Source organism: Scyliorhinus torazame, chromosome 4, assembly GCF_047496885.1.
Source record: "Scyliorhinus torazame isolate Kashiwa2021f chromosome 4, sScyTor2.1, whole genome shotgun sequence".
NCBI classification, from domain to species: Eukaryota; Metazoa; Chordata; class Chondrichthyes; order Carcharhiniformes; family Scyliorhinidae; genus Scyliorhinus; species Scyliorhinus torazame.
In genome coordinates, this window is record NC_092710.1 from 38,842,213 (window position 1) to 38,856,661 (window position 14,449).

The following is a 14,449-nucleotide window of genomic DNA, read 5'->3' on the forward strand; positions in this document are numbered from 1 at the left end:
TGGTTTATGGATCATCCCAGATGGGGATGATGAACATAGAGGCCACAGAACTGAGGGCAAGAGTACAGATTTGGGGTATGCAGCGCGTGGTATGCAGGAGTTGGTACTCCTGATTTGGGCGGCAGGGTAGCACAGAACTTAGCACTGCTGCTTTGCAGCGCCTGGGCCCCAGGTTCTGTTCCCGCTTGGGTCACTGTGTGTGCGGAGTACGTCGGTTCTCCCCTTGTCTGTGTGGATTTCCGCCGGGCGCTCCGATTTCCTCCCACAAGTCCAGAAATTCGTGCTTGTTAGGTGAATTGGACACTCTGAATTCTCCCTCAGTGTGCGGAACAGCCACCGCAGTGTGGCGACTCGGGGAGTTTTATAGTATCTTCATTGTAGTGTTAACGTAAGCCTGCTTGTGACACTAATAAACATTATTATTACTACCATTATGTTTTAGTATTATATCCCTGTTTACTGCATATTTAACCACACAGGGAGAGGGATCGTGGAGTTTTACCTCTGGCTCCAGATTCACTGAGCATTTTTCAGCCACACCCAGAGTGATGGTCATAGGACAAGTTCAAAACGTAAGAAAGCACAGCCGGTAGCCATTTTTGAACCGAACAACGAGGATGAGAGAATTTTCTTATGAAGGGAGATTGAGTAGAACGAGCAAGTATTCGCTGATATATACACTGAACGGCACACTTTTTCTAACGTATGCAGTTCTTGGGGATTCAACAGAGTTACGTTGGCGATGAAGTGTCTTCCTGTTGAAGAGTTAAACGCTACGGGTCACAGGACAAGCTAGAGCAATTTGGGAAGGAGGAAATGTGGCAGAGAATGTGTATTCTTATGTTCCTGAAGTGGGGTTCTTTTAGGAATAATCTGAGGACAGGATATATCGGAGCAATGCCAATCTTTATCGTGTATTTGTGGTCATTTATCTTCTCTGCGCACCTGAGAGAAAATATCCTTGTTAGGAGTGTAGTTCCAAGGATGCAAATTGACAATAGCAACTTATCAAAATAAATCCCCTGCTTCGTTCATAGCAGATGTTGTGGAAGGAACTTTAACACCAGGGGCATCGACAGCAGGTAATAGCTAGGTAACCAAATATTTGGGCAAATTGAAGGCGGAAGTTTCCTAAAGCTGCACAAAGGGTGGAAATGTTTTGTGAACAAGAACAAGTATTGGGAACCAGGCAGCTGAGACCACGGAGACCAGGTTGCAATCATTTGGACGGCAAAGAACTGAGCCATTATTGGAGGAATGCAGACTTATCGCAAGGTTGTAGGAGGTGGAAAACGTTTCACAGTTTGTGAAAGTTTTAGGGCAGGCGTGTCGATAGATTTCTGCATGGCTTTGGATGAGACTAGAGATCAAAGGAGGGCTGTAGGGAATGCAGTTCTTTGCATAGATAGGGCACTTTAATGACGGTGAATGTTAAATATTCAGGGTAGACTGTAGGGCTGATATAATTCACAGAAACAAGCAGGGACTTTGGGCGGAGGAGTTTACAAATGAAGGAAGTTATCCGTGCTGGATGGTAGAACTGGATGAGTTTGCAGAGCTGGAGCTGGTCGTAACAAGCGCTTTATTAGTCTGACCCATGGAGGCAACCTTTTATGGTCGAAGAGCTGATGAGCGCTGCCTGTCAGTTTCACAAAATAAATCTTGGCATCTAAGCGACTTGAAGAAGGGACGTTCTGGAAGAAATTGCCCTAAAAAGTATGGAATCTTTGCATCCATTCCTCTTCTAAATAGGCAGAACAATCAGATTGTTGAAGCTTGATTGCCACAAGCTTCCGTGGTGCTGTTTTGGGAGATGGGTCGACCTAGTTCACTCTCGCCTCCAAACAGATACATCGTATAATAAACCGGCAAACAAGGCCGGTGTGATTTGCCCTTTGAGCTGACGTCCAGATGAGGGGATAATGCAAAGAAATTCAATCAGCAAAATACACAACGGGACGATATTAACATGCTACCATTCTAAATGAAAGAAGAACATCTGTTGTGAAACACATACATATCTTTCAGGATCGTCTGATTCCCAGATTAGAGGTTGCTCAAACCGGACGCCCCTTTCCCTGTCAGTAACATTGAACGATGGGGGAAGCGTAAATACAGAGATTGAGGCCCGCGCCGACTCCCGCACCCATAATGTGTCGCCCTCCTCTCTAATTACAAAGTGCTATTGGCATACTCTCCTGGCCACGCTGGGAGAGGCAGTTTGAAACTAAGGGCCGGGATGGCGTCCGAATTGAGTGAGAGACAGGGACAGGAATGGGAACTGGGAGGAGAATTACCTGAAAAAATGGGGAGAGAACACACTCACTCTCACTCTGACACATTGTCACTCTGACACACTATCACACCCACATGCTAACCCACACTCACTTTTACATATTCACTCACACTCACTCCTACACACTCACTCATACACACTCATTCAAGTTTGAACCTTGTGGCCGTATCGAAAGATACCTGGAGACTCTAAAGCAAACGTAATTAGAATTAAGGAAGGCGAGCATATTGACCGCCATATTTAGAAACAACCAAAGAGAGCAATACTGCCCCCCTCCCCCAACAGAGAGGGGCCCCCACCCTGCCGGGAGGTCCACCGCGTCCCGCCTTGCTGTCTTTCTTCCTGTGCTAGCTATCCCTGCTAGTATGGTGCCCCGCCTCTCCCGGGGCTGATCTTAACCTTAAATTATGCCCGTTGTCTGACCGCTGCCTCTGCCTCAGCCTCACCTCCATTCCCCTATCCTCGCCCATTCCTGTGACCCGGCCTTTGTGACCGGAGTGGGGCAGCGCAGTGCCGCGCAGACATGTCAAAGGTCCAAGAGCTCTCTATCTCGTTCACTTTTCCCCTCTGTTCTAGCCTCATTCCTCTCTCACCTGCCCATTGTCCAGGACGTTTGACCACACTAGTTCGTGCGCCCCCGTCGGGGATAAAATTCAAATTTCGATCATGTCGGAATCTTTACAGAAGCGAAGCCTCCCGTTTGCCCATAACATTTAAACGCTGCTTCATTTTGCCTCTTTTCCTGCAAATTGCCTGACTCAAAGGAAAAACCTTCAGAACAATCAGCGAAACGCGACTTAAATGGAAACGCTAACATTTAGGTGTTGACAGCTGAGGGAATCCCACCAAATGGGCGCTTTGCAACATTTCTGGAGCTATGGATACAATCACACACTCCAGTCATATAAACAGGAACCCATGTTAACCACGTGGTCCCGTGGTGTACTGGTTTTCACTTCCGCTTTATCCGGAGCAGGTCCTGGGTTCGAGCCCCAGTTGAATCATTGCTGCTTCTGGACAATAGTTACCAATTGAATTTCCATGTCAACAGAAATATAACCAGCTTCCTCTCTCTGTGCGTTCCCATAGCCAATGTGCTGAATGGAAACCTCTTTCCAATACTATTTAATAAGCGTGCATCATGACCATTACCTGATTGCTTAAATAAGCAAATGACCATTCAGAGTTTTAAATATGTTTTGCCCAAAAGTCCACTGTTAGTTTACAGACTGAAATTCTTCGAAATTTCCAAACTATTGCTCTTTTTCTGGTGATCCTTCCCAATCTCACATTTCCCCCTTTGTCTCCTGCCCCTTTCCCAACTTTCACATCCGTTCTACATTTTGTTCTGCGTGGACCCAATCCGTTAAACGCGATCACTCACACACCGCCTTTTCTAAATATCCAATAGCCGTCGTTCGAAAGTCACCTTGGCAAAACGTGCCACTCACCGCACCGACAGCCATTCTGTATTCAATTCCTTCATCTTAGAACATTGACAGAATATTTCTAATGCATTATAGAGGATTCGGTCTAGTACATTAGGTCTACAAAATTATGCAGGGCATAGACAGGGTGGATAGTCAGAGACTTCTTCCCAGGGTAGAGGGGTCAATTCCTAGGGGGCATAGGTTTATGGTGCGAGGGGCAAGGTTCAGAGTAGGTGTACGAGGCAAGTTTTTTACACAGAGGGTAGTGGGTGCCTGGAACTCGCTGCCGGGGGAGGTGGTGGAAGCAGGGACAATAGTGATATTTAAGGGGCATCTTGACAAATACATGAATAGGATGGGAATAGTTACAGAGTTACATCGAATATACAGTGCAGAAGGAGGCCATTCGGCCCATGGATTCTGCACCAGCTCTTGGAAAGTGCACCCTAACCAAGGTCAACACCTCCACCCTATCCCCATAACCCAGTAACCCCACCCAACACTAAGGGCAATTTTGGACACTATGGGCAATTTAGTATGACCAATCCACCTAACCTGCACATCTTTGGAATGTGGGAGGAAACCGGAGCACCCGGAGGAAACCCACGCACACACGGGGAGAACGTGCAGACTCCGCACAGACAGTGACCCAAGCCGGGAATCGAACCTGGGACCCTGTAGCTGTGAAGCAATTGTGCTATCCACAATGCTACCATGCTGCCCAAACATGACAATTACTCGGGGTGAATTACTAGGGGGCATAGGTTTAAGGTGCGAGGTGCAAGGTTAAGAGGCAGGTTTTTTACACAGAGGCTAGTGGGTGCCTGGAACTCGCTGCCGGAGGAGGTGGTGGAAGCAGGGACGACAGTGACAGTTAAGGGACATCGTGACTAATACAATGAACAGGATGGGAATAGAGGGATTCGGACCAAGGAAGTGTAGAAGATTTTAGTTTAGACGGGCAGCATCGTCGGCGCAGGTTTGGAGGGCCGAAGGGCCTGTTCCTGTGCTGTACGTTTTTTTGTTCTTTGCAGTGGTGAGTTTGTGGAATTATTTACTTACAAAATCAGTACGAAACATTTTATGTTTGCAAGAAGGAGTTAGTTATAGCTCTTCGAACTGAACGAATCAAAGGATCTGCGTGAAAACGGGAGCAGATTAATGAGTTGAATAATAAGCCATGATCATGATGCAGCTGGTTGTGATAGTTGAAGCCCAATCACCTCAGCTCCAGACTATCATTCCGAGTTGGTCCCGTTGGTATCCTAGCCCCAACCACGTTCCGTTGCTTCATCAATGAACTTCCTTAATGAGGTCGGAAGTGATGATGTCAGTGCGGAGTCTGCACGTTCTCCCCATGTCTACCCGGGTATACTCCGGGTGCTCCGGTTTCCTCCCATAGTCTAAAGATGTGCAGGTTAGGTGGACTGGCCACGCTAAATTGTCCTTGTGTCCAAAAAGGGTCGGTGGCGTTGCTGAGGTAGGGTGCTCTTTCCAAGGGCCGGGGAAGACACGATGGACCAACTGACCTCCTTCTGCACTAAGTTCTACGATTCTATGATTATATGGTCGCTGATGACGGCGCAATGTTCAGCGCCGTTCGCCACTATCCAGGCACTGACGCAGCCCATAGCCAACTGCATCAAGACATGGACAATATTCATGGTTGAGCTGACAAGTGGCGAGGAAGGTTGGCACTGCATAACTGCCAGGCAGTGACATTCTCCAACAAGAGAGGATCCAAAAATTACCCCTTTATATTCGTTGGCATTGCCGTCGCTGATTCCCGAGCTAGCAACACATTTGGAGTTAGCATTAACCAGAAACTGAACTGGACTTGCCATGGAAATAATATGGCTGCAATACTGTCCCTTGGCAGGCGGGCGGCACCCTGACATTGCAGCCAATTCTCGCATTCGCTGCGTCCCACATGTGGGGGACATCGGCCCTTGCAGCCTACTCGATTCTGATGTGAGCAATGGCCGCCATGTCAGTCTCTGGATTGCAAGTAAAGATTGAAAGCTGAAACCTCAGCCATGTCCAGGTTGATTCCTCTATGTCTGAGTGTGAAGGCTGCCATTCCCTGGTCTGTGAACAAAAACAGCGTGGAGAGAGAAAGAGCGGTTATCGCTGCTGCCTCAGAGCCAGAGATCCCGCTCCAATTCTGGCCTGGGGTGACTGTGGAGTCTGCGCATTCTCCCCGTGTCTGTGTGGTTTTCCCCCGGGTGCACTGGTTTCCTCCCACAGTCCAAAGATGAGCAGGTCTGGTGGAGTTACGGAAGCGTGGCGGGGGAAGTGGGCTTCGGTAGGGTGCACTTTCAGAGGGCAGGTATAACATCGAAGGGCCGAATGGCCTCCTTCTGCACAGTGGGAATTCTATGAGAATTGATCCCATCCACTCGTACACACAGGCAGGCAGAGAACATCAAGTGGCTCGACGGCCTTTCGTTCACTGTTTCCCGCGCACCTCGGCCACCCGGAGGGTCAACATTCAGCAATATTTAAGCCCAAATTGGGAAATAGTAGCGCCGCTTTCTGAGGATGAGTCTGGCCTAAGACTGCCTGAAATTCCGTGTCCCACAGTCTCTGGCAGACCCCAGTAGCGCGGTTCAGAAAGATGCACAACATCGGCAACGACGAACCGATTAATTGTATTGAGTCAGCAACCTTCTTTCCAATCCCTGCACGACCATATATCACAAGAAAAACACCAGACACATTGCCCCCTCCCCCAAACCTTCCAAGAATCTCTCTATGCCCCACAACCCTCTGAAATATCTGCATTCCATCTAATACTGGACCATTGAACATTCCTGGTTTTTATCACTGTTCCAATGGTGCCCCCTGTTGGACGGTGCGGAAGCTCAGTAACTCCCGCCCTCTCTTCCAATTCCGTGCTCCACCTCTACCTCGCTTTCCACTTGTAAGCCACTTCGGAAGATATTGTACCTTTTACCAAGCTTTGTGATCTGACAGTGTGCCTCCATTTAGGCCTTGTTTTCATACTTTGTTTTCTTTTAAAATCCCATGGGAAGCTCCCAGATCCCAGGTTCGATCCCGGCTCTGGGTCACTGTCCCTGTGGAGTTTGCACATTCTCCCCGTGTCTGTGTGGGTTTCGCCCCCCACAACCCAAAAAGATGTACAGCGTAGGTAGATCGGCCACGCTAAATTGCTCATTAATTGGAAAAAATGAATTGGGTACTCTAAATTTATTTATTTTTTAAATCCCATGGGACGTTTAATTGAGAGAAAGTTGATGCACAGATAAAGGGAGGGGCGTTTACATTGTGACCCAGGGCAAAGCTCTAGCGATTCAGGTTCGAATCCCGTCACGGCAAATGGTGAAATTTAAATTCCATAAAAGTCTGGTATTAAAAGGCTAAGAACTCATCTGGTTCATTGAAGTCCTCATTGAAGGGAAGGAAATCTGCCGTCCTTAATCCACAGCAATGTTGTTGAATCTGAAATGCCCTCAGTGATGGGCAATAAATAGCTGGCCCCACATCTCATGAACGAAACATAAAATAAAAGAGGATAGTATAGGATATATAACAGATTAATAGTCTGATGCTGCACCGACTGAGCTTTCTGGGCTCTAAAATTAACATAGGTTCCATTGGGACTCGAACCCATACTCCAGTCATATAAACAGCCATGTGGGAAGCTAGTTGGTTCGAGCCCCAGTGGTGTCGTTGCTGCTTTTGGACAAGTTGTTACCAATTGAATTTCCATTTGAATAGAAAGACAACCAGCTTCCCCTATTTGTGCGTTCCCAAAACCAACGTGCTGCGTGGATATCGAACCCCCCACAAACATTACTTAATAAGTGTTATGGACCAGGGTTCAGAGAACCCCAAAGTGTATCATGGAGTTCACCTGACCCCCAACTTTTAATAGATTGTGGCATGGGGAGCACACTGCCCACTGTACAGGTGTGGTACAGCAGAAATGGAAAAGTACTTTTTAAAGCAAAACAATGTTTATTCTATGAACTCAAGTTAACCTTCTTAAAACATACAGTGAACATCTTAGCAACCATCAATTCAAATACAACCCCAAAAGACTACAACACTAAGTAATCCTTTAAGCTTTCCTTTTAACATCCATACGACTTTAAAACATCTTTTACCAGAAGCACATCAGGTTTACATTCACAACTGAAAACATTTATAATTCTGAATTCACCAAATGATCAAGAGATAGTCTTTTGATGGCAGAGAGAACAGCAGTACACTTGCTTGGTCTGGCTTCAGCTCCAACACTGACAACGAAACTAAAACACACCCTGAAGCCTGCTCAAAAACGAAAGCAAAAAGCTGACAGACAGCCCAGCTCCACCCACTCTCTGACATCACTGCAGTTGTAAACACCCATTTCTTAAAGGTACTCTCACTATAGATATTTATATACGCACCCATTTATAAACACACATTTCTTAAAGGTTCTCTCACATGACAGAAGCGTACATCATGACCATTAACTGTGAGTTTTAAATTAGACAAACATTATTAATTTCTGTAAACATGATTTGCCCAAAAGTCCACTACTTTACTCCAAAATATTATTCCGATTGCCCCCTTTCGTATCCTAGCCCAAACCACCTTCAGCTGCTTCATAGATGAACTTCCTTTCATAATAAGGTCTGATGTGACGATGTGGAGATGCTGGCGTTGGACTGGGGTGGGCACAGTAAGAAGTCTAACAACACCAGGTTAAAGTCCAACAGATTCATTTCAGATCACTAACTTTCGGAGCACTGCTCCTCCCTCAAGTGAATGAAGAGGTAGGTTCCAGAAACATATATATAGACAAAGTCAAAGGTGCAAGACAATGCTTTGAATGTGAGCATTTGCAGGTAATTAAGTCATTACAGATCCAGAGATAGAGGTATCCCCAGGTTAAGAGGTGTGAATTGTCTCAAGCCAGGACAGTTGGTAGGATTTTGCAAGCCCAGGCCAGATGGTGGGGGATGAATGTAATGTGACATGGATGCCAGGTTGAGGCCGTACTCATGTGTGCGGAACTTGGCTATACGTTTCTGCGCGGTGATTCTGCTTTGTCACACGTCCTGTTGCCCAAGGCAGCCTTCAGGACCCGCCAGGAGTAATTACCTCCGGCGAGTTTCACTTGTGGTTTTAGTCTTCGGGAAACAGGCGCTGTGACTGCTGAGGGACAGAGTGGAGATCGGACAAGTTCCCAGAGGCGCGACCATGGGCTTCTGGATTTGCTGCTGGCAGGGCTGGCTGGAGGAGGGGGAGAGTGGCACACATCTGCTGGGGCCAGAGAGGATGGGTAACCAGGGGATGGGCCGTGGGGTCAAGGGGACCCACACGGCAGTGGGGTATCCAGGCATGGACAGCCACTGCTGTGACGGGATATCGGTGCCATGCCCAGACTGGTGCTCCGGGGTTTCTCAGGTACAGTCTGGGGGCTTTCGGCGCTGTCTGTGCTTTTTCGCTGTAGTTGTGGTTCGGGGCAGGAAACACCAGAAGGGCCTGACTCATGACCAGGTGAGCCTGCAAGACACAAGACATGATTGCAGTTTGGGGTGGCTGGTGGTGTGGGGGTGGTGAGGGAGTGGAGAGCCAGTGGTGTGGAGGCAGTGAGGGCGTGGCGAGGGGTGGTGTGAGGGAGCTGGGGCGTGCTTAGGTGTGGTGTGGGGGCGGTGAAGCCGTGGACTTGACTATTCTAATGGACTCCTCGCCTCCTGTACATACTAAATCCTCCATAAACCTGATGCCATCCAATTCTTCTTCACATGTCCCAATAAATCGTCTCGCATGCCCTTTGTGAAGCACATGGTTCCCAAGAGGCACTGGCTGTTTTTTGAAACCAAGCGAGGAAATGCTGGAAACGCTCAGCAGGTCTGTCAGCATCTGCAGGGAGAGAAAAGAGCAAACGTTTCGAGTCGCGATGACACTTTGTCAAAGTCTCGTTTATAGGGGCTGGTTCAAATTCAATTTCTGATCATGCCGGAAATCATATTCCACTAGCCTTGAGGCGCAGAATCAGTAAAAAATTCAAACAAAATCAGAATATCGCTAATATTTCAGGTATCAATCTTAATGCGATGAGCAAGAATTTCTCCTTGCAATAATGGTATTATTCAGACAAAAGCATTTAGATGACACCTGGAACCGCTGTGGAATGCCAAGGCGACGCACCTTGTGCTGAAACTTAGATTGGAACAGACAGGGGTTTGAGGGGCAGCAGAGACACAACGGGCCGAGGGGCCTCTTTCCCAAATGATTAACGCGGTGAGTTCACGTCAACATCACTCATTGAGATTTAAAAGCATCGCCCGAACTGGGACTTGAACCGTGGACCCTCAGATTAAAAGTCTGACGTTCTCCCGGGTGAGCAATCCAGGCGCCAAATAACGTCGCCTACAGCGACCATTACAGGATGGTAGCGAATATTTAATCGTTTAAATGTTTTATTTCCTTCGTCAATTTAGGGCAGCACACGTGAATAGCATTGTGGCTTCACAGCGCCAGGGTCACAGATTCGATTCCCCGCTGGGTCACTGTCTGTGTGGGGTCTGCACGTTCTTCCCGTGTCTGCGTGGGTTTCCTCCGGGTGCTCCGGTTTCCTCCCACAGTCCAAAGACGTGCATGTTACGTGGATTTGCCATGATAAATTGTCCTTAGCGACCAAAAAGGCGAAGAGGGGTAACGGGGATAGGATGGAATTGAGGGTTTAAGTAGGTCGGTGCAAACTTGATGGGCCGAATGGCCTCCTTCTGCACTCTATGTTCTAATCCGACAATCATTCCCAGTTGGGTTTGAGACGGTCACTCCTGACTCTCAATTACTCAACATTCTGACGCACGTTTCACGGCCTCCAACACAGTCGCTGCTTACATTTTTTTCCAAAAGCGAAACCTCCCCTTTGCCCACAACCCCCGCGCAGGAACATTTAAACGCTCCTTAATTTTGCCTCTTTTTCAGGTAAATTACCTGACTCAAAGAAGAAACGTCGAGAACAGTCAGCTGAACGCGACTTTGTGGGAATCGCTAACATGTATATAACAAGTTTGTATACAACAAGTTTGTGTTGACAGCGGAGCAAATCGCACCAAATGGAGGTTTTGTAAAGTTTCTGGAGCGAAGGACTCAATCACAATGTGCAGTTATATAAACAAGTCAGAAATTCACCAGCTGGTTCCGTGGTGTAGTGGTTATCACGTCTGCTTTATATGCTGAATATCCTAGGTTCGAACCCCAGTGGAATCAACGCTGCTTTTGACCAAGTGGTTGCCAATTGAATTTCAATGTAAATAGAAATATGACCAGCTTCACCTCTCCGTGCGTCCCCAAAGCCAACGTGCTGAATGGAAATCTCTTTCCAAACAAACATTATTCATGAGCGTGTATCATGATCCTTACGTGTGAGTTATTAAATATTCACTTCTTGAACCATTATTTGCCCAATAGTCCACTACTTGTTTCCGAACTAACATTTCTCGAAAAGTCCCAACTATTGCTCTTTATCTTTGATTGGATTTGATTTGATTTATTATTGTCATATGTATTATTTTACAGTGAAAATGACTGTTTCTTGCATGCTGTACAAATAATGCATACCGTACATAGGGAAGGAAGGAGAGACTGCAGAATATAATGTTACATTCATAGCAAGGTGTAGAGAAAAGATCAACTTAATACGAGGTAGGTCCATTCAAAAGTCTGATGACAGTAGGGAAGAAGCTGTTCTTGAGTCGGTTGGGACAGGACCTCAAACGTTGGTATCTTTTTCCTGATGGAAGGAGGTGGAAGGGAGTATGTCCGGGGTGCATGGGGTCCTTAATTATGCTGGCTGCCTTTCTGAGGCAGCGGGAATTATAGACAGAGTCAATGGATGGGAGGCTGGTTTGGGTGATGGAGTGGGCTACATTCACAAACTTTGTTAGTTTATTGTGGTCTTGGGCAGAGCAGGCTCCATGCCAAGCAGTGATGTAACCAGAAAGAATGCTTTCTGTGGTGCATCTGTAGAAGTTGGTGAGTATCGTAGCTGACATGTCAAATTTCCTTAGTCTTCTGAGAACGTAGAGCGGTTGTTGGGCTTTCTTAACTCTAGTGTCGGCATCGGGGGACCAGGACAGGTTGTTGGTGATCTGGACACCAAAAAGCTTGAAGCACTCGACACTTTCTACTTCGTTCCCATTGATGTAGACAGGGGCATGTTCTCCACTACGCTTCCTGAAGTCGATGACAATCTCCTTCGTTTCTTGACATTGAGGGAGAGATTATTGTCGTCGCACCAGTTCACCAGGTTCTCTATCTCATTCCTGTACTCTGTCTCCTCATTGTTTGAAATCCGACCCACTATGGTGGTGTCATCAGCAAATTTGAAAATCGAGTTGGAGGGGAATTTGGCCACACTGTCATCGGTATATAAGTGGTATAGGTGGGGGCTGAAGTCACAGCCTTGTGGGGCACCGGTGTTTAGGATGATTGTGGAGTAAGTGTTGTTGCCTATCCTTACGAATTGTGGCCTGTGGGTTAGAAAATTCAGGATCAAGTCGCAGAGGGAGGAGCCAAGGCCAAGGCCATGGAGTTAGGTGATGAGTTTCGTAGGAATAATGGTGTTGACGGCTGAGCTGTAGTCGATAAATAGGAGTCGGACAGAGGTACCTTTGTTACCTAGGTGTTCCAGGGTGGAGTGCAGGGCCATGGAGATGGCGCCTGCTGTAGACCTGTTGCAGTGGTAGGCGAACTGTAGTGGATCAAGGCAATCTGGGAGGCTGGAGTTGATTCGTGCCATGACTAACTTTTCGAAGCACTTCATGATGATGGATATCCGTGCCACTGGTCGATAGTCATTAAGGCATGCTGCCATGCTGCAGGAAAGGGCAGATGGAAGTAGCCTCGTCTATTGAGGATGGATGGAATTCGAATTCGGATCATGTCGGAATTCACATTCAACTCGCCTTAAAGCTCAAATTCAGCAAAAAAAATCAAACAAAAGTCAGCATGACACAGATACTTGAGTTATCTATCTTAAAGCGACGAGCAGGGATTTCTCCTTGCAATGATGTTATTATTCACACAAGAAGAGTTTAGATGAGACCTGGAAACGCTGTGAAATTTCAAGGCGACGGACCTTGTGCTGAGATTGGAACAGACAGGGGTTTGCGGGGCAGCAGAGACACAATGGGCCGATGGGCTTCCTTCGGTGTTAATTAACTCGATGAGTTCACGTCAGCATCAATCATTGAAATTACCGCCCGAGGAGGAATTTGAACTCTAGACTCTCAGATTAAAAGCCAGATGTTCTACCGACTGCGCTATCCAAGCCAGAGCAAAGCCCCCAATAATGACTATTACTGGCTGGCCGCGAATATTGCATCGTTCAAACTTTACATTTCCCTCGTCAGTTAGACAATCATTCCCAGTTGGGTTTGGGGCAGTCACTTCCTGACTCTCAATTCCTCAACATTCTGACTCACGTTTCACTGGCTCCAACGCATCAGCTTCAAAAATGTTCTTTCCAAAAGTGAAATCTCCCCTTTGCCCACATTCTCAGCGCCGCAACATTGAAAAGCTCTTTCGTTTTGTCTCTTTTGCGGGGGAAATTGCAAAAACGTTCAGAACAATCAGATAAACGCGACTTTAAGGAAAAGGCAAACATGTCTGCAACAGGTCAGGTGCTGACAACTGAGCAAATCCCACCAAATGGACGATTTGCAACAATCACAACCTCCAGTAATATCAAGAGGTCAGTGTGTCGCCAGCTGGTTCCACGGTGTAGTGGTTAGCACGCCTGCTTTTGACGCGGGAGGTCCTGGGTTCGAGCTCCTGTGGAATTATTGCTGCTTTTGGACATCTCGTTGCCAACTGAATTTCCATGTGAATAGAAATACAACCAGCTTCCCCCATCTGTGCGTTGCCAAAGCTGGCGTGTTGAGTCGCAATCTCTTTCCAACCCCTATTTAATTAGCGTTCATCATGACCATTGCCTGTGAGCTCTTAAATAAGCAAATCAGCACTCTGTCCTTTAAAAATATTTTGTCCAAAAATTAGTTTACAGACTGAAATATTTCGAAATTTCCCAACTAATGCTCTGTATCTCGTGACCGTTCGCCATCTCAAATTCCCCTTTGCCTCCTGTCCCTTCCCCAACTTTCAATCACCTTTTACATTTTGTTCTGCCAATCTGTTAAACGCGCGTTTCTCTCACTCACCGCCTTTTCTCAATACCCATTCGGCGCTGTGACCCTTGTTCGAATTTCACCTTGGCAAAACGTGCCACTCACCACACCAACAGCCATTCTGTATCCAATTCCTTTATCTTAGAACATTGACACAACATTTCCTAGACATCATTATGGTCATTCCACCACAAACTGCAATTTCAAACTACTAAAAGCAATACACTAGCGCTCCATAATTTCAGCTCTCATCTAATTCCCGTGAAACTGGGTGTGGTGTGGATTTCTGGAACTCTGCAGTCCATGTGGTGTAGGTGCACCCAGAAAGCGGTTAGGAAGGAAGCTCCATGATTTGTACCCAACAAGAGTGAGTGAATGGGGATATGGTTCCAAGTGAATATGGCGCGTGTTCCTTGGAGGGGAATCTGCAGGTGGTGCGGCACAGTTAGCAATCGGCGCTGACAATACTTGTTTTGTCAATGAAAATAATACTGCAGTTACACTTCAATACAAAGTCAGTACGAACTAGCATTACAGAACATCGCATTGCCTGCCAGCATTCTCAATGA

General features: G+C 46.9%; 1 non-coding gene across 1 annotated transcript; it reads left to right on the forward strand.

Annotated features, from left to right (window-relative positions):
• The first annotated feature begins 10,889 nt into the window (after positions 1–10,889).
• Positions 10,890–10,962, forward strand: trnai-uau (transfer RNA isoleucine (anticodon UAU)). Its single transcript has one exon. It is a non-coding gene; the product is annotated as a tRNA-Ile (tRNA).
• The last annotated feature ends 3,487 nt before the right edge of the window (positions 10,963–14,449 follow it).